Source organism: Pleurodeles waltl, chromosome 5, assembly GCF_031143425.1.
Source record: "Pleurodeles waltl isolate 20211129_DDA chromosome 5, aPleWal1.hap1.20221129, whole genome shotgun sequence".
NCBI lineage: Eukaryota > Metazoa > Chordata > Amphibia > Caudata > Salamandridae > Pleurodeles > Pleurodeles waltl.
The window spans coordinates 589,131,275-589,149,562 of NC_090444.1; the positions used below are offsets into that span (position 1 = coordinate 589,131,275).

General features: G+C 41.0%; 1 protein-coding gene across 8 annotated transcripts in view; it reads left to right on the plus strand.

The window, feature by feature from the left end:
- The window catches only part of CHRM3 (cholinergic receptor muscarinic 3), a 3,010,830-nt gene that overhangs the window by 507,389 nt on the left and 2,485,153 nt on the right, over positions 1–18,288 (plus strand). For 3 of the 8 annotated variants that reach the window (XM_069234404.1, XM_069234406.1, XM_069234405.1), the window contains one exon: positions 12,291–12,445. The exons of 3 other annotated variants lie outside the window; for them this stretch is intronic. The gene's annotated coding sequence lies outside the window, so the exon portion shown is untranslated. Of the gene's footprint in view, positions 1–12,290; positions 12,455–18,288 lie in introns of all 8 variants that reach the window. 2 more of the 8 variants (XM_069234410.1, XM_069234409.1) reach the window with 1 other exon arrangement.

Genomic DNA, 18,288 nt, shown 5'->3' on the forward strand with positions numbered 1-18,288 from the left:
AGAATTTGCGTTGTTCCAGATAATCAGATATTTGTTTACTGATTAGCTTCTTCAACATCTGTGATTCAACGGGGTGAAATGTAATGGGTCTTATTTTAGAAAGAGAGGTAAGATTTAACAATTACTTTTTGATGAGAGGAACTACCTGTACCTGCTTCCACAGGTAAGAACTGCGCAGTAGTCAGAGAAAGATTGAAAAGAGCATTAAAGGTGGGACTATTAACATCTACTGCCATCACTAAAAAAGAGGACAGTGGTCAGAGGGGGAAACAAATTTACATGTGAGAATGGCCTGAGCAGGTTCCTCTAACGTTATGCTCCTCAATTGAGGGAGGGTGTGATTTGCTGCAAAAACACAATAACAAGTTAAACATCTTACTGGCAGGTCATAGATTGAACCCTCATAATTCTCTGGAAGATGAATCCATCCAGTTAACTGAGTAAGGAGGTTGTATCCAGTGAGATAAGCTCAAAGCTGAATGCTCATGATTTGATGGCTAAGCCAACAGACCTTTCAAAGAAAAATATTTCTTAGCATACAAAGCTAGTCTTTTACATGGTCTTGGCATTTTACATCTGGTGTGCTATACCACATAAGATCCAAATCATCTCAAAATGGGAAAATCAAGTTGGAAGTAGATTTACTGTCTGGTTACTTTGAGTCTCATTCTAGTCAAGCCAGCTCACATGGAAAATTACACAGGAGGAAAACAGGACCAAAAGCTCAAGCCAGTACTGAGATACCGAAACATGAAAAGAGGCATACTCTATTTTGAGAGCTTTCCACTCAAAGCAACTCAGGTTCAGATCATAGGCACTCAGCTGGTTACAGGCCCAACTTGTTACAGGCTTTTGCCAGCAGACCATCCTTCACTTATGACTAGTGACAGGCCCACAATATTCTCAATTAGTCAAGTGGTAACTGGGAATCCAATATGCTTACTTTGCTTTGGGACCATGTCTGCTCCTGGTGCTTCAGACTCAGGAAGCTAAATCTACAACCTCTTTCATGCAGTCTTCATCCCCTAACATAGATTTGATTCTGCTCAGGAGGTATTCTTCCACAGCAGCTGGGACAATTGCTTTCTGACAGAATTCCAGTAAATGGTAAAGATGCATTGTCTTTTATTTCTTTACGTTAGTAACCATGAAATCTTCCTCCACAAGGAAACAGCAATCCTCTTTATTTGTCTTCTTTTTAAGCTGAAAATGAGGAGCAGTCGGCTTGTTGTCAGTTTATACAGGGTACTGGGAAAAATGCTGGTGGTATATTCCCAAATTATTCCTAGTCATCCATGAAGTGTTCCTCACTCTCTGTCTCAGCAGCATGATGTTACCCAAGCTCTTTAAGATTTGTTTTGTGGTTGTGGACAACTCACAATCATTTCTCTAGCCTTGCTGATTTTGAAGATCGCTTTAGTATCTCAGTTGAACATGCAAACCCTAACCATAGGCACTAACACAGGTGCCCAGCAGAAAAAAAAGGAATTTCTCACCTTTGCTTAACAAATGGCCGGGTGCCTCCCACAAATAGTTAAGACAGAACATCCAATAACAGATTATGTATAAATAGATCAGAGCACAAGGGTAATTTCATGCCTCATTCTAAGTTCCAGACAGCTCCAAGTCAGACCTCAACCTCACTTCTGTTCAAAATCCCTTGAACTGAGAGGAGAATGGATGATCTGGCAGAGCAAGATGCATAAGCTGGATATTGTCTCCAGCTCAGAGGTGTGAATAAAATTGAATTCAACTTGGCTGTAAAAGTATACAATATTACATCCCATATAATGTTCACATGATTGACTAGATTTCATGTTCCACAGTCACATAATTATGCATATATGTAACTGAAAAAATTGATAGTACCAATAAATCTAACATTTAATGCTAGTTACTAATGTTTGACACCTTCAGTGGCCAGTGTGGTGATCTGTCAAAATATTAAGTCTGACTCATTTTACCAAGAGTACATTGGGAGTGAAGAAAAGCAACATTCTAAATAGGGAATGTAAGGACTGAAACATGGGCAGCTGGACCCAGAACACCTCTGGGGTAATCTGCCACAGTCATGGAACTGTAATGTTCAGGTATTGTGGTGAGAGGTCACAGTTTCAACATGCCCTATGATTGTGGTCCTTGGGGCACACACAATATGATCAACAGAGAAAATCGTGTTTCATAAGGAAAATCTGGATTCATCCTTGGTAGCGTGGCCTACATAGGAAGGTACAAACTAAATGAAATGGAGGGATAGCTCACCCAATACTTCTCTGGTAGGCGCACAGTAATTTACTTTTCAGGTAGTCAAGGATGTAGTCCTTCTTCATCAGCTCCAAGCAAGTTCTCTACTTTCAACTGCTCATCCTTGGATTTTGAAAGCATATATCGAATTTCTCAATGGTGGTAGTCCGTGATGTAATCTCTGCAAAATGTCCACACTTCCTACTGCCACCATCATTGAAGTGGTATGTGTTTCATGCTATTTGTGGAAGAAATCTTTTCCCAGATCTTTTGCAGTAAAACCACTGATTCCAATTCATCTTCTAATGGTGCGTATGTCTCACCCTTGCAAAGTGAGTCAGACAAATTACACTCTGTTAGTACACATGTTCAAACTGAAATGGTGTTTACCTGGTCTACAAACTAATAAGGGTATGTCATAGGTGTGGAGTTGTAAGTTGAAGTCTGTATGCCTAGACATTAACTGTATCTGTCCAAAATGCAAATTTCCAGTGTACATTGAATGTAATATGGCCCAAGGGACCTAGGGGTTGAAATGTGAATTAGCTTGTTTGGCTTATGCCACCTATACCTAACAATTTCTCTCTCTGATGTGTTTTCCAGTCAATTAATATAAGAGGATGAAATACATTTTGCCCGCTCCCTAAAGAGAAAGTGGAGTAAACAAATTCTGATCACATCACATTTAATAACCATTTGGCCCTTTGGAAAATTGTGCAACCAACATTTGAAACTGAAGCAAAACGTATGACTCATCCTATCGTTTTAAATCAGTGTATGACAAAGTTTTAATAAAGAAACAAGCAGATTCATAAATGAACCTTGTTATAAAGTTAAACAAATTAATTGTGCAAAATGTACACTGCATTCAAAATGTGAAATGGAGTAAACTGAATTTGCTGAAACAGAGGTTAATGTTTCCCATTTAAAATGTGTTTTGTATTTGGTAACTCTACCAAACAGAGAGTAAATTTAATTTGCTACTTTATTTTTCACTGATTCCCAAATCTTTATGTGGTGTGAACTGGAGCAGAGACCATTTACTTTATTTCCTCTTATGCAAGTAGTAAAATGGGGTGAATGTGCATTTGCACGATTTACAAGTGCAAAGTTTATGATGTGTGCACAACTCTTTTAAATTTATTTCTTATGCAAAGTGTTTTGGGCCAGATGTGTTTTCCAACTCGCTATTTGTGATCCTTTTGGGAATCGCAAATTGAGAGTCGCAAAACAAAAAGTACAATGGTGATAAGTTCACTGTTTGCGATTCTCAATGAGGTCGCAAATGACCAACTTATATTCATGAAGTAGGTAGCAATTTGTGACCTGATTGGGAATGGCCTCACTCCCAGGGATGGTGGCCTGCTGGGACAGCAGACCAGCATGTCTGTGACTGCTTTTTAAATAAAGCATTTTTTTTTAAATGTAGTCTGTTTCCTTAAAGGGGAACAGGATGCATTTCAAACAAAAAATTTAAAGTTCTTTTTTCATTTTTTCATAGTAGGCGGTGGTCCGTGGGACGACCACCTGCCCTGTAATTTTTTTTTAGCTTCCATTCACAAAGAGGAAGAGGTCGATTGGGTACCCATTCCCGTTTGAGAATGGGTTAACACCAATTTGAAATTAATGTTAACTGTAATTGTTTTGCTCATTCACGGTCGCAAAACATTCATACATACCATTCAGATTCAGTATTAGGAATGGATGCCCTGAACAGGCCCCTTCTAATACCGAATCACAAAAATTTGGTAACAAGTTACCGAATTGCAATTTGGGCTTTGTACATCCCAAAAGAAATGTTTCTAGTTGCAAACAGGCCGATTCTATGAATCGGCCCATTTGCAACAAAAAAATAGTTTTGTACATGTGGCCCTATATTCTTTATATGGATGATATATCAATTTAGCTCCAGATCCATCCTTATAACCACAGCTCCATTAACCTCTTCCTCTTTCTAACATTGACACTGCAATAGAATACTGCGCCACTTACAATGTGGTCACCTAGCTTTAAGGATATTGAGTGGTGGCATTAATTTTTGTTTGTGTGATTTAGATGTGTCACTATACTCATAAGATAGTTTGGTATGTTCATAACAGATGTACAGTATCAAAAGCAATTTACATGACAGTCTCTTGAAAAGCCCCAAGCTAGTCTGTGAGGCATTCATTCAGTGCATTTGTTTATTTTAATGAAAAATATGCTGTTTGATAAACTACAAAATAATGGGCCTCCTAGTTAACACCCTTATTTTTTAACAAGGTGAAAGAATTCTGGTTTTGGAGTAACAACGTCAGGGGTGTTGCCCTATCTTTTGTGTGTTTTTTTATTATTCTGTGTTCTTTCTTATGTGTTCTGTAAGGCGTTTTCAAATTGTACAGTGCTCATACTACGATGAATCTAGTACATAACTCAAACAGTAAGGGCCAGATTCACTCGGATTTTGCAGTGACCCCCATCTAGTAATACATCAGAACTCCTAGATGAAGCCAAGAGAAACAGAGTAGTACTTCTGACTTACTCATCAAAATCTTGACTACATCAGTAGTACTTAACACCTGTAATTCATACCACCTCATTTAAAATCTCTGGAATTTGGGCTCCAAACTACTAAAGGATCAGAGCAACCCTTTGTATGTTCACATCTACTTCCATCATAGATAGTCATGCATCTACTGGCTTCTGCTGTCCTCATCAGCAGAAGTGGGTTGTACTATTGCCTGATTGAATGGGAATCAGGAACCACATAAGGATGGAAGGCAGATTCTGACAAGTACCCTGCAGATCAGAAAAGTTGTCAATGCTGAGTGTTTAACTTATGAATATTCAGGGCCATCTGTTACCTTAAGCCGTGAATCTACTTTGGAATAATAAGATGTGAACGTAACTGCCATTTTTTTATGTGGACCATCAAGATGAATGACCCACATTTGGAACTACATTTAAGGCACCGAAATCTTGAATTACTTTAGATGGCCCGTATTCCATCGTTGTAACTGACTGGGCTTAATTAACAAAGCTTTTACTGTGGGTAGCTGTGACTCATGCTTGTAGTACTCCTTTCATATGCCTGAATTCTAGGAGCAAGCCAGGTTTACTTACTCCTGGAAGCCAGGAGTACTTCCAGAGTAAGAAATCATGTTTTGTTGTTTTCTGCTCTTGCTCAATTTTTTGTTGAAATGTAACATAATTACTTAAATGACTGAGGAATTTCACTAAAAAAAGCATAATGTGAGTACCAAATTAGGCAAGATTATGCTGGTATAATGGAATTTTGTCATTGCTGTATACCTGGTATAGAATGAAAACCCATTGCAAGGTGCAGCTCATTTATTGGCTCTGGGTACCTAGGGTTCTTGATGAACCTACAAGCCCTATATCTCCCCGCAAACAGAAGAGTCCAGCAGATGTAACAGTATTTTGCTTTCAAAAATCTGACATCTCAGGAAAAAATTACAGAGTGAAATGGGGAGAAAAATGTCTGTTTTTTTCACCTCAGTTTCAATATTGTTTTATTTCAGCTGTTAGTTTCTGCAGGAAAACCTGGTCGGATCTACACAAGTTACCCCTTGCTGAATTCAGAATCTTGTCTACCTTTTAGAAATGTTTAGGTTTCTGGGATCCAGCATTGGTTTTACACCCATTTCTGTCACTAACTGGAAGGAGGCTGAAATCACACAAATAGTAAAAATGGGGTATGTCCCACTAAAATGCCAAAATTGTGTTGAAAAATTGGGTTTTCTGATTCAAGTCTGCCTTTTACTGAAAGCTGAGAAGATGGTAATTTTAGCACCACAAACCCTTTGTTGATGCTATTTTCAGGGAAAAAACACAAGCCTGGGTACCTCTAGAATCCCTAGGATGTTGGAAAAAAATGACGCAAATTTGGTGTGGGTAGCTTATGTAGACCAAAAGTTATGAGGACCTAAAATAGACAATAAAAGACCTGGTACCTGAGGGGGAAAGGCCTGGCAGCAAAGGGGTTAAGTGTAATTGGGATGTATTATGTGTATGGCACTGTTTTCCCTGTTTGCTCCATGATGCACCTTTCAAAAAGTGCACGTGGTGCAAACAGGGACAGCGCGCCATATTAGAAAGGATGTGCTGCCACTGGGCAGCCCCGTACTTGTGCTGCTCTGGGGGTAGCACATTCAAGTGATAATCAGGGCAGCTGCTTTAAAGCTGATCCGTGTTTCACAGTAAAGTTGTTGATGCCTGCACTTTAAAGAGGGGACAGAGATCCCCTTGCAGGCGAGTGCAGTGAGTGTCTGCACCTGCGTGCAGGGGTATCTCCCCTCCAGAGGACTACCTGTGGGAGGCGCACAAACTTTTTGTGATGCAATTCAGTGTGCCTCCTAAAAGCATGTTTGCCTCTGCACCCACATCCATAATACAGTGTGGGCGCAGAGGCAAGGTGATTCCATCACTTGCATGGCACCACACCCCCATAAAAATGAGAGAACACACCTCATGATAGTGGTGGTGCTACATGTGTGCCAGCAGTATCAGTATTACAGAATGGGTGCAGAGGCGTCTGCTGCTGCTTTTGCAAAAACATTGTGCCTCAGGGCAGGCAAAACAGGTGCACATGGCCCTTGAATCCCTCCCAATGTATAATAAGGCCCCAGATGTTCTAGGGATTGCACTGTCAAATGTCTGTGACTAATCACTAAATAAAGACAGAGTGCACCACATCTGGATATGATTTCTCTGACTACTTCTCTGACACACCCCTCTGCATGTCTACTGGTGTATGGCATATTGAATACAACGGGGCTGATTCACAATCTCACTCTTGAGTACAGGAAGCAGTACTACACCAGTACTCTGTTAAGTACTTTTCAATGCCTTTGTGAATCAGCCTTGAACATCCAACTCCTGTTAGTAAAATTGCAAAGAGAGCATACTCCTTTCAATTTACACTAATTTTACATGACTATTTCTTGAATAATCCTATTTTATTCCCATTTTAGATATTTGTACGGGCATGCAGTAGTACATAAATGAGTACAACAGGAATATTATTTTATGTAATCCTAAATGGATTTTGAATATGCCCACGCAAAAGCAAAGTCTATGTATGATTGAATAGTCTGCACCTTAATCTTGCATCCGTGTTGTTTCACAATTTGGGAATGAAGCATTAATTACACATACCAAACTTGCATTATTCTAAGTCCAAGCCAGCCTTATTCCTGGAACGACGCTTTGTGAGTAGGGATAACTTATTTTGTACACATCTTGTATTCCATATGTTGGCTTTGTCAAGCCCTGAGCTCTTAGTGCATTTTTTATATGTGCATTTTGATTAAATATAGAGGTTGCATATTTTATTTGGAATCATTAGTTTGACTGCTCTACCCACACATAATACCTGTAACAGTTACTTGTTAAAGAATGATTGGCGAACAAAGATATTTCATGTGGTGTTAAATGTTGGAAAGCTGCTATTTTACCCAATAGGCTGCTGAAACATTTATTGAAAGGTTTATATCCCGAGGAAACAATAACGTGATTGTAACTTCATACAGTAGCCTGCCTGAAGCTGTCAACGCGATGGAAGCAGCGCACTGTGCAGTACTTAGGCATTAATGAAAGTTCACATCATCCCATTTCCGCCTTGTGTGATTTTTTAACAATGAACTAAACAAACATTATATCCTGACCTCACAGCTGACCTTACCTACTTGAAATGCATCTGAATGGCTATTAAAATTGCATAACTTCTGTGTTAGCTAAAACATGAATTAATTGTCCATAAAGTGATGTAAATTCCTCTATTTTAAACTAAGCACCAATTTAAAATACTATTACTTGGCAGATAATTAGAGCAAGACATTTTTGTAACTACTCTTGAAAGGGCAACGTGTATGTGTGTTTGTTGTGATGCTTCAGTAAATAGGCAAATTTACATTCTTAAATTTCACATGCTAATTCGTAAAATCAGAATTTGTGTAAAATTATGATCACAAAGGGAACTCAAGGTGGCAGAAACTCTGCCATTAAGCATTTTCTCAGAAGGTGTTTTAAGCTAGGCATACCTGCAGAACTAAGCGAACACCCACATGCCGGCAGATTTGTGGATATTCTTACATCGATTACAGAACATTAATGCCTGCAGATTTAATTGTGTGAAAGGCTGGAGTAGTTTACTTTCAAAGATGGGAAATAAGTGGGAGACTGCATATTTAAGCTTCCTCACAGTGAGAATAAAATATATCAGGCAGAATATGCATAGTTATACATGGTTTGCTCTAACAGATTCTTCACTGAAAAAAATCCCACACCAACTTAGAAAAACAGAATAAAATGTAATAAATTATTCAACACCAAAATGACAAAAATCCAAGTAGTAGAACATGAAAAGTTTAAAGATTTAGGGCCAGATGTAGGAAAGGAATTGCAACTCGCAAACGGCAAAAACTGCCGTTTGCGAGTTGCAAATCACATTTTCCTATGCAGAAATGCATTCTGCGAGTCGGACCGACTCGCAAAATGCATTTCAGAATCGCAAATAGGAAGGGGTGTTCCCTTCCTATTTGCGATTCCTAGTGGTATGCAATACCATTTGCGACCGCATATGCGGTCGCAAATGGTGTTGCAGTTACCATCCACTTCAAGTGGATGGTAACCCACTCGCAAATTGGAAGGGGTCCCCATGGGACCCCTTCCAGTTTGTGACTGGACCCAAAAACATTTTTTCAGGGCAGGGAGTGGTCCAAGGGACCACTCCCTGCCCTGAAAAAATACCGAAACTAAAGGTTTCGGTTTTCTTTTTAAGTGCAGCTCGTTTTCCTTTAAGGAAAACGGGCTACACTTAAAAAAAAAAACTGCTTTATTTAAAGCAGTCACGAACACGGAGGTCTGCTGACTACAGCAGGCCTCCATGTTTGCGAGTGCCCATAGTCGGTATGGGGCCGCAATTTGCGACCCACCTCATGAATATTCATGAGGTGGGTCATTGCGACCCCATACCGACTTGCAGACGGTGTCTGAGACACCGTTCTGCATAACATTTTGCGACTTGCAAACAGCGAGTCGCAATGACTCGCTATTTGCAAGTCGCAAAATGTTATTTTGCTACATCTGGCCCCAAGAGCCTAATTATGAGTTTGGCGGTCCGAGAACCCCTAAACTCACGGTGGTCCAACCGGCAGATTGTGATCCTGGTGGTCAGACCACCAGGAGACCGCCGCCTCTGCCAGGATCAGGAATCCCGACGGGTTGGTGGCAGTTGGAGTCGTGGTCAGCCACAGCAGTGTTGAGTTAGGCACTGCTGCGCTGATCACAACTCCACTTTCCACCAGCATTTCCATGGTGGTTGCAGCGCTAGGGAAAGGCTGGTGAAAAGGCAGTGCTGAGGGCCACATGACAATGTAGTGGGCAGTGCAGGGCCCCACTGCCAGCACCCTCAGATTTCACACTGTCTGCTATGTAGACAGTAAGCATTCCCAGGGTGCTTGTATGCAACACATTGGCCTTGGCTCCCTAAGGGAGGCTAGGCCGATGTTGCTGCACAGTTTCCACCTGACTGACTGGCGGAAACATCCTAATATGATGTTTTCATCAGGCAGCCCGGTGGAAACATTGTAATAAGACCAGTGCTGGGCCGCCACCTTGAGGGCAGCCACACCCCCATGGTATTGGCGGTCCAAGTGGCAGTGCCACCAAGATAGTAATCCACCCCTTAGGTAAAAGAAGTGCCTACAAGCACAAAGCCTCAATAGGGGTTATCTGGTCGATTGGGCCCAATTCACAAACTCAAGCCAACCACAATGGGGCGCTGGTTGGATAAGCACTGAGTTCAGTCTGCTGTTAAAAGGCCCTTGTGTTGTGGTGCTTTGAGATACAAAATCTTTGCGTTGGTCTGTGGTGCATCGAGGAGTTGTGGACGGGAGCTGCAATGCGAGGTCTTGTGTCAAGCTGAGTCAAAGTCGATGGAGCAGTCAATCGGAGATTGCGAGGGCTTCCAACGAGATGTGTTAGTGCTGAACCAAAGTGCATCAAACTGGCCAGTTGTTCTAGGTCGGTGATGGCGAAGCCACGATACATAGTCGGTGGCTAAATGTGTAGGCTGGTTGTTGGCATCAAGATGCGTCACGCTGGTTTGGTGCTTGTGAGACCGCTGAATTGAATCTGTGATGCGTGGTTCTGCGTCAAGAAGGATCAGGTGGCATCGGCACAGATGAGGTTGTGATCTCCCTATATCTCAGAACTGGAGGCCGGCTGACATATTTGGAGACACTCTGGTGGCCTTGGATTAAATTTGTAGATCCAGTCCTTACCTGACAGTAGGGCAGCAGAGTGGTCCGTCTTGCAGCAGAGCAGTAGGGCAGCAGAGCAGCTCCACAGCCCTTCTTAGAGCAAAGCACTAGGACAACAGAGCAGTCCTTCTTTTGATTCTTTCACAAGTCCAGAAGTGATCTGAAGAGTTGTGTCTGAAGGTCCAATATTTATACCTGGTGCCAACTTTGAAGTGGGAGACGCTTCTGAGGTTTATTCCCAACAGAGGTGTCTGGAATATTTTGTGTCTCACTGCCGTGATCCCTGTTTGTCTGGGAGCACAATAGGTTAAGGTGAAGTCCTCTGTGTGTGATACTGTCTAGGAGGAATATTCACAGGTCAACTGCACCTAGTTATATGACCCAGGAAACCAAATGTAGACACAAAATTGTTACTCCATGAAAATGTCAACTTTCTAAACATGGAATTTTCAGAATAGTGATGGAAAATTTGACTTTACTATTAAAGAGGGTTTTAAATCACAATTCCTCAGACGCCAACATGACTTTCTTACTTTAATATAATAAGATAACCCAATGTTATCCTAGGGGAAGGCAAGCTTCACAATAGTGAAAAATGAATTTGGGAGTTTTTCACTACTAAGACATGTAAAACTTAAAGGTACATGTCAGACTTTTTAAAGACCTGGCACCCTGCCCTAATGGCTGTATGGGGTCTGCAATAGGGGTTATCTATGTATATTAACAAGGGAGATTCAGGCTTGGTAAGGGTTTATTTTGTCAGGTCGAAATTGCAGCTAAAACAGCATACACAGGCTGCAATGGTAGGCATGGCAGTGTTTTAAAAGGCTTATTTATTAGGTGGCACAATTAGTGCTGCAGGCTCACAAGTAGCATTTAATTTACAGGTCGTGGGTACCTGCAGTATCCCTTGCCCAGGAATGTACAAGTATATTAAAAGTGCCAACTGGATATAAGCCAATTTCACCATGCATAAAGGAAAGTATCATACTATAGGAACCTGCATCAAGGAGAACCTCAACTTTTTTAAATATGCATATTTGGTAATACTAATTCATTTATTTGGCTGGTGGTGCATGAATTAAGCTGATGACAAATATCACAATTAAACTGACCCTTTTGAGTCTTTCCTTCATTGGATGACACCGATTTCAGCTTGGCTACAGCATAACTTCATAAAGTTCAACTTCAATAAAACATACAATCTGGCTACAACATTCTCACACCCCTAGTCTGCTACCATCAGACGTCTGGCCTGTTCCTTGAACTGTAAATCCTACCACTGTTAAGGTGATAACAAATCTGGGGGTGTATTTCCATCCATTTACTCATCCACTCACTGACACATCGATCCACTAATTTTGTGATCCACCTAACTATTCATGAGCCTACCTCATAATCCATCGTCAAATACATAGTGACTTACCAAACCACACTCCTCCTTCTGACCCCAGCTGCTTAAATCTAAAAACGTTTGTTTTCAGAGCCACAGTTTATCACAATATTTGGTTTGCTATCCGTATTTCATGTTTTCATGAATTAAAAAGTTCTTCATGGGTAGCCTTCCACAAGCCTTCATTTTTTGAAATGTGAAATTGTTGATGGCATAGTTTAGAAGGATAATTATAATATTTCAAATCAGCAGCTTTTAGAGTAGCTATTTTGAATAGCACTTGTTAACGTAAGCCCCTTTCACATGAGTGACTAGAATTAGCATAAATTGGAGGAGAGTGCTACTTGGACAAACCCTAATGTAACATGTAACCATGTTTATGCTTTCAGGGAAATGGCTACTTTGCATTGGGAGTACCACACTTCACATGAATCCTGACTCTTTGGATGTTCATGAATGTGAGTGGGGCAGTTGGTGGCTCTCAAACTGGATACAACAGTGAACATTTTAGATGACATCTCCAGAACTGGATACTACAATCCAGGTAGAGAAGGTAGAGCATGCAGAACTGAATGGACTATTCTAGAAGAACCTTTCATTGTCATAAACACTATGCCCATAGTGGCCTTTAGACCAGTGGTTCCCAACCTGTGGTTTAGGAACCCCTGGGTGTCCGCAAGGCATCCTCAGGGGGTCCGCGGCTGCTTAGAAAAGTTAATAATATTAACAGATTAGGTCCCTAGCTTTCAGTAATGACTCATTGGGGGGTCCCCAGATTCCAATAATGATTCAGTGGGGGTCCCTGGGTTCCAGTACTGATAACATGGGGGCGCACAGAAGTCAAAAGGTTGGAAACCACTGCTCTAGACTAGTGGTACAATCAATGTTCCACATATGCTGTTGAGAATTAAATACAAAAAAACTTAAACTGGAAAATCCTTGACAAAATTTGGCACATGAATCTTTTTTATGCATGCAAAATCGTGTGTGAATCCCAAATACTGAGTTTGATGTATTTCGCATATTTTTTGTTTTTTCTTTCATTGATGCTTTTTGTATACTTTTCAACTGTGGAAGAATAGTTCAAAAAGAAAACACCACAAGGAAACTGTTCAACTGCATGTTCCCTATGCCTGTGTGATCTGCAGTATCAACGTTCATTGCAACACTTCAGAAAGACTTTAGAAACTGTATTGGTAATACATTGAACAGATATTTCACGTGACTTTTGTACTCAAGATCATACCTCACACACACTTCTCAGGAAAATGACTGCCAAAGGCATTTTGTGTAGTGGGTGATTTTTTCTTTAAAATAATTCTTATTATGTGTGGAAAAAAATCACAAATTTCACCCACCCTTAGGCACAATCAATGCCCTGCATTGAAAAACCTACACCAGGAGTGCCCTCAAAAGGTAGAAGCAATGCTTCAGAGGAAGCAATGTGTCCTATATAGTGTTTCAGATGAACCCTTCAAATCCTTACACAGAAATGCAGGTAGACCATAGCAGTGATTTCCACTGTACAATTGTATTTCAACCTTCCTTTTCTTTTTTTCTGTTATTATCTGTTTTTAAACAAGAAGCGCCTTACCTCCTTACTCCTCCCTCTCAAAGGCTAGTCATAATGTCTATGAATCCTGAGATTATCCCACAACAAAACTCAAAGTTCATCAAAAGATATGTGTGTGTGTGTTTGTGTGTTTATGTGTTTGTGTGTCTGTGTGTGGAGGTGGGTGTGTGAGCATATCACTAATCTGTACCTGTTTAGTGACTTTAGTGACTTTCATACCATTACCATTACTGCTCCACTCCTCTGCTCCTCTATCTGCTGTGTTATGATTCTACTTGACAAAAAAGGATTATCATGTCTGTGGTGAAAATGTGAAATCATTAATGGCATTGCAGGCACTAGAACAAGCATACGTATGGAGTAAAAAAATAAGGATTTTGACAATACTTTCATTGATTTCATCTAGTTATTGGAAAGAATTGTCCCTTTGAAAATTATCTCTTATAGTAGTTTGAGGTTATCTGGTGGACAACATTAATACATTCACTTAAATATATTTTACTTTGTTCCAAAAAGAACACAAATTCAGCTTTCTGAGGTTTGCCATAATGTCAGATGACGTTTCTCTTTACAAAACACAAGATATTTTCTCTTTGATGTGGAAATGAATCTAAATGGTATCTCACATTTGTAGTACAAGCCTTTGAAAGCTGTAAGGAATCAGTTCCCTGTTCAGAAATGCTTTCCCTTGCAACATAATAATAACACAAAAAATAAATAAAATATTTAGTGCCCAATTTACATTTTTGTGCTCTTAATTCGTACTTGGCTCTGCTACAAAATCCATTGTTTGTTAACATGAATTCCACTTACTGATACACAGATTATGGAGTTCATATATTCTTATTGTAAAATAGTTTTATGACGCGTTAAATCCGAAAGTATGGACACTTTATCACCATACTAAATTTATGGTTGGAAGTAGCATGAGCTATTTCAAGAAGGCCAATCATGCATAAGTTCAGTAACAGTTTTTTTTTCTTTTTGACTAGGACAACACTGGTAATATTTTCTTGTACATTACTGCATTTTCCATTCCCTGTGCCAGATTTTGTTTCCCAACAGCAAACATTTGACTTTGACATTGGATTATTGTGAGAAGGTACTCTTTGATTGTTTGTTAAGTCCTGTGTACTCTAACATCAGGCTCCGTCTCAATCCCTGACTATGGGGTTGTGCATGAAAATGTCATGAGAACATTGGAATGTTGGGAGCTCTATTGGAGACTATAAGAGTGCTCCGGGCTTCTAAAGGCTGGTAAAAGCCCTGAGCTCCAACATTTCAATATTCTTTCTTCACAGCAACAGCTGTGAACAAAGGCCTCATGGAGCCTGAGGAGATTTCAATCCCCTCGGGCTCCATGAGTCCTTTGTTTTATTCTACACTCCAGTGGTGAACTATACCGCCCATTAAAGTCCTGCTTCCTTATTACAGGCCCTCCAAGCTTAAAATGCTGGCACAGCCCTCTACGGCAAGCTTTAAGACGATATTAGAACACTGGACTGTTGGGAGCTCCATTGAAAACCATAGAGTGCTCAGGGTTTCTAATGGCTGTTAAAAGTCTGGAGCTCCAACATTCCAATGGTTGTCTTACAGCAACAGCTGTGAACAAAGGCCTCACTGAGCCTAAAGAAATTTCACTTTCCTCGGGCTCCATGAGGCCTTTTTTGTTATTTATTTGAACATTCAGTGGCTCAGGCCTCAAACCTTGGAGCAGACCTTTAATGACCGGCATAGCCCGCTATGGTGGGCTATAAGGCTATATTGAATCATAAACTGCACAGAAGTTCTTCTTTCTGAGACATTATGATTTCCAAAGATTTCTCCAATACAGTGCTTTCTTCTCTGTTAGTATTGGACCTGGCTTTTTGCCACCTTCCTCCTATTTTTTCTGACCTGTTGTTTTTGGCTTTTGACCTCTGGGCACTAACCAGTGCTAAAGTGCATATGCTCTCTGTGTAAATTGTACTATTGATTGGTTTATCCATGATTGGCTATTTAATTTACTAGTAGAGTGCACTATATGTGCCTAGGGCCTGTAGGTTAAATGCTACTAGTGGGCCTGCAGCACTGGTTGTGCCACCCACTTCAGTAGCCGCTTAACCTTCTCTCAGGCCTGCCATTGCAAGGCCTGTGTGTGCAGTTTCACTGCCACTTCGACTAGGCATTTAAAAGTACTTGCCAAGCCTAGAACTCCCCTTTTTCTACATATAAGTCACCCCTAATGTGTGCCCTAGGTAACCCCTAGAGCAGGGTGCTGTGTTGGTAAAAGGCAGGACATGTACCTGTGTAGTTATGTGTCCTGGTAGAGTAAAACTCCTAAATTCGTTTTTACACTACTGTGAGGCCTGCTCCCTTCATAGGCTAACATTGGGGCTGCCCTCATACATTGTTGAAGTGGCAGCTGCTGATCTGAAAGGAGCAGGAAGGTCATATTTAGTATGGCCAGAATGGTAATACAAAATCCTGCTGACTGGTGAAGTCGGATTTAATATTACTATTCTAGAAATGCCACTTTTAGAAAGTGAGCATTTCTTTGCACTTAAATCTTTCTGTGCCCTTCAATCCACATCTGGCTAGGTTTAGTTGACAGCTCCTTGTGCATTCACTCAGACACACCCCAAACACAGGGTACTCAGCCTCACTTGCATACATCTGCATTTTGAATGGGTCTTCCTGGGCTGGGAGGGTGGAGGGCCTACCCTAACACAAAGGACTGGCACACCCCCTACTGAGACCCTGGCAGACAGGATTGAACTGAAAGGGGACCTGGTGCATTTCTTAGACACTCTTTGAAGTCACCCCCACTTCAAAGGCACAATTTAGTATAAAATAGGGCCTCTGCCCTACCTCATCAGACACTTGCTGGAGAAAAAACCTGAACCAGAAACTAAATCCTGCCAAGAAGAACTGCCTGGCTGTTCAAAGGACTCACCTGTCTGCTTTCTCCAAAGGACTGCTGCCTTGCTGTTGGCCTGCTGCCTTGCTGAACTCTTGTCTGGCTGTAAAAGTGCTCTCCAGGGGCTTGGATAGAGCTTGCCTCCTGTTCCCTGAAGTCTCAGGACCAAAAAGACTTCTCTTTTTCATTTGGACGCTGCGTGCGCCAACTATTTCGACGCACAGCTTGTTCCGTGGCGAGAAAAACGCTGCACACCGACGCTGATCGACGCGACGCCTTCGGGGCGACCGGAACTTCGATGCACGGCCTCGCAAGGACAACGCCGCCCGACTTCCAGAGAGGAAATCGACGCGATGCCTGCCGTGAGAGCGAAACTTCGACGCACAGTCCCGCGGAACGACGCGCAGCCGGAAAACAGGTAGGAGAATCCACGCAAAGACCCCGGGACATCTGGTAATCCCCGCGACCCACAGAAAGAGACTGTCCGCGCGCCGGAAAACAACGCATGACTTCCCTGCGTGAAAAATAACGACGCAAGTCTGTGTGTGCTGGGGAGAAATCGACGCACACGCCATTTTTCCACGTATCTCTTCTTCTGCGGCCCTTTGCGGAGATTTTCCACTCCAAACCAGGTACTTTGTGCTTGAAAGAGACTTTGTTTGCTTTTTAAAGACTTAAGACACTTTATATAACTTTTTAGTGATATCTTTACAAATTCATGTTGCATCTTTGATGGTTATGACCTGCAAATACCCAGATAAATATTATATATTTTTCTAAACACTGTGTGGTGTATTTTTGTGGTGCTATATTATGGTATTGTATGATTTATTGCACAAATGCTTTACATATTGCCTTCTAAGTTAAGTCTGACTGCTCGTGCCAAGCTACCAGAGGGTGGGCACAGGCTAATTTTGGATAGTGTGTGACTTACCCTGACTAGAGTGAGGGTTCTTGCTTGGACAAAGGGTAACCTGACTGCCAACCAAAAACCCCATTTCTAACAGTTAGTGTTTGTTTATTTTTCTGGTTCTTATCAAATTAGTGATCCTCTGACAAGATAAATCTATTGGGTGAAGATAGTGTTGTCAAAAGACAACCCATTTGAAATACGTAAACATGACCCCAGTGGGAAAATAAACTGCATTTACTAACCTACAGTATGTTTCTAACGTGTCTGCAGCTGACAATCCCCGTCAACCTATAAAATCTATTATGGGTAGGACATTAAATTCACATGGAGAGTCTCTAACAGTGCCTTGTCAATATTTGTTTGCCACATTAACCCTTCCCCTTGTCACCCTGAGCAAGTTGTGCTGGTGCTACTGGCAGTCTTTTCACTAAAATTTCAAAGGGGAGGTGGCTCACCATTTTCTCTCAATGATGATATTATGGAAAATTGTGTCACTGACAATGAACAATGGCAGAAAGCAAACAGTACACTAAAAAGGATCATTTCGATGACGAGTAAAATATGCAGATGGAAATGTCAAGTTGGCTTGAAATGCATTGTGATGGTGGTTGGGTTCAGAATTGTTCAGTGGAGATAGTAGGAATTATCAGCCATTTGTATAGAGCAGATGTTGCGGTTTAGGACTGAGCTAGCCAAAGGATTTAGAGTGAGTGGGAGCAAAAGATAAAGTAATAAAATATACCAAGCACTCGTCGCAATTTTAAAGTCAATAACAAGTAGTGTGATATAATTATAAACAAATCCTCCTATTCATCAAAGTCCCATATTTAACTTGAGTTGTCCTTTATTTTTCTTAATAAGTTCCAATCCAATGATGCTCCAATTTCAGTCAAAATTTACGTCAATTCCAGTTAACACGTGTTTCGTCTGGGGAATACCCCTTGACTTCCTCAGGACTTTCTATAACAAACAATATCCCAAAGTAAACATAATAAATGTACA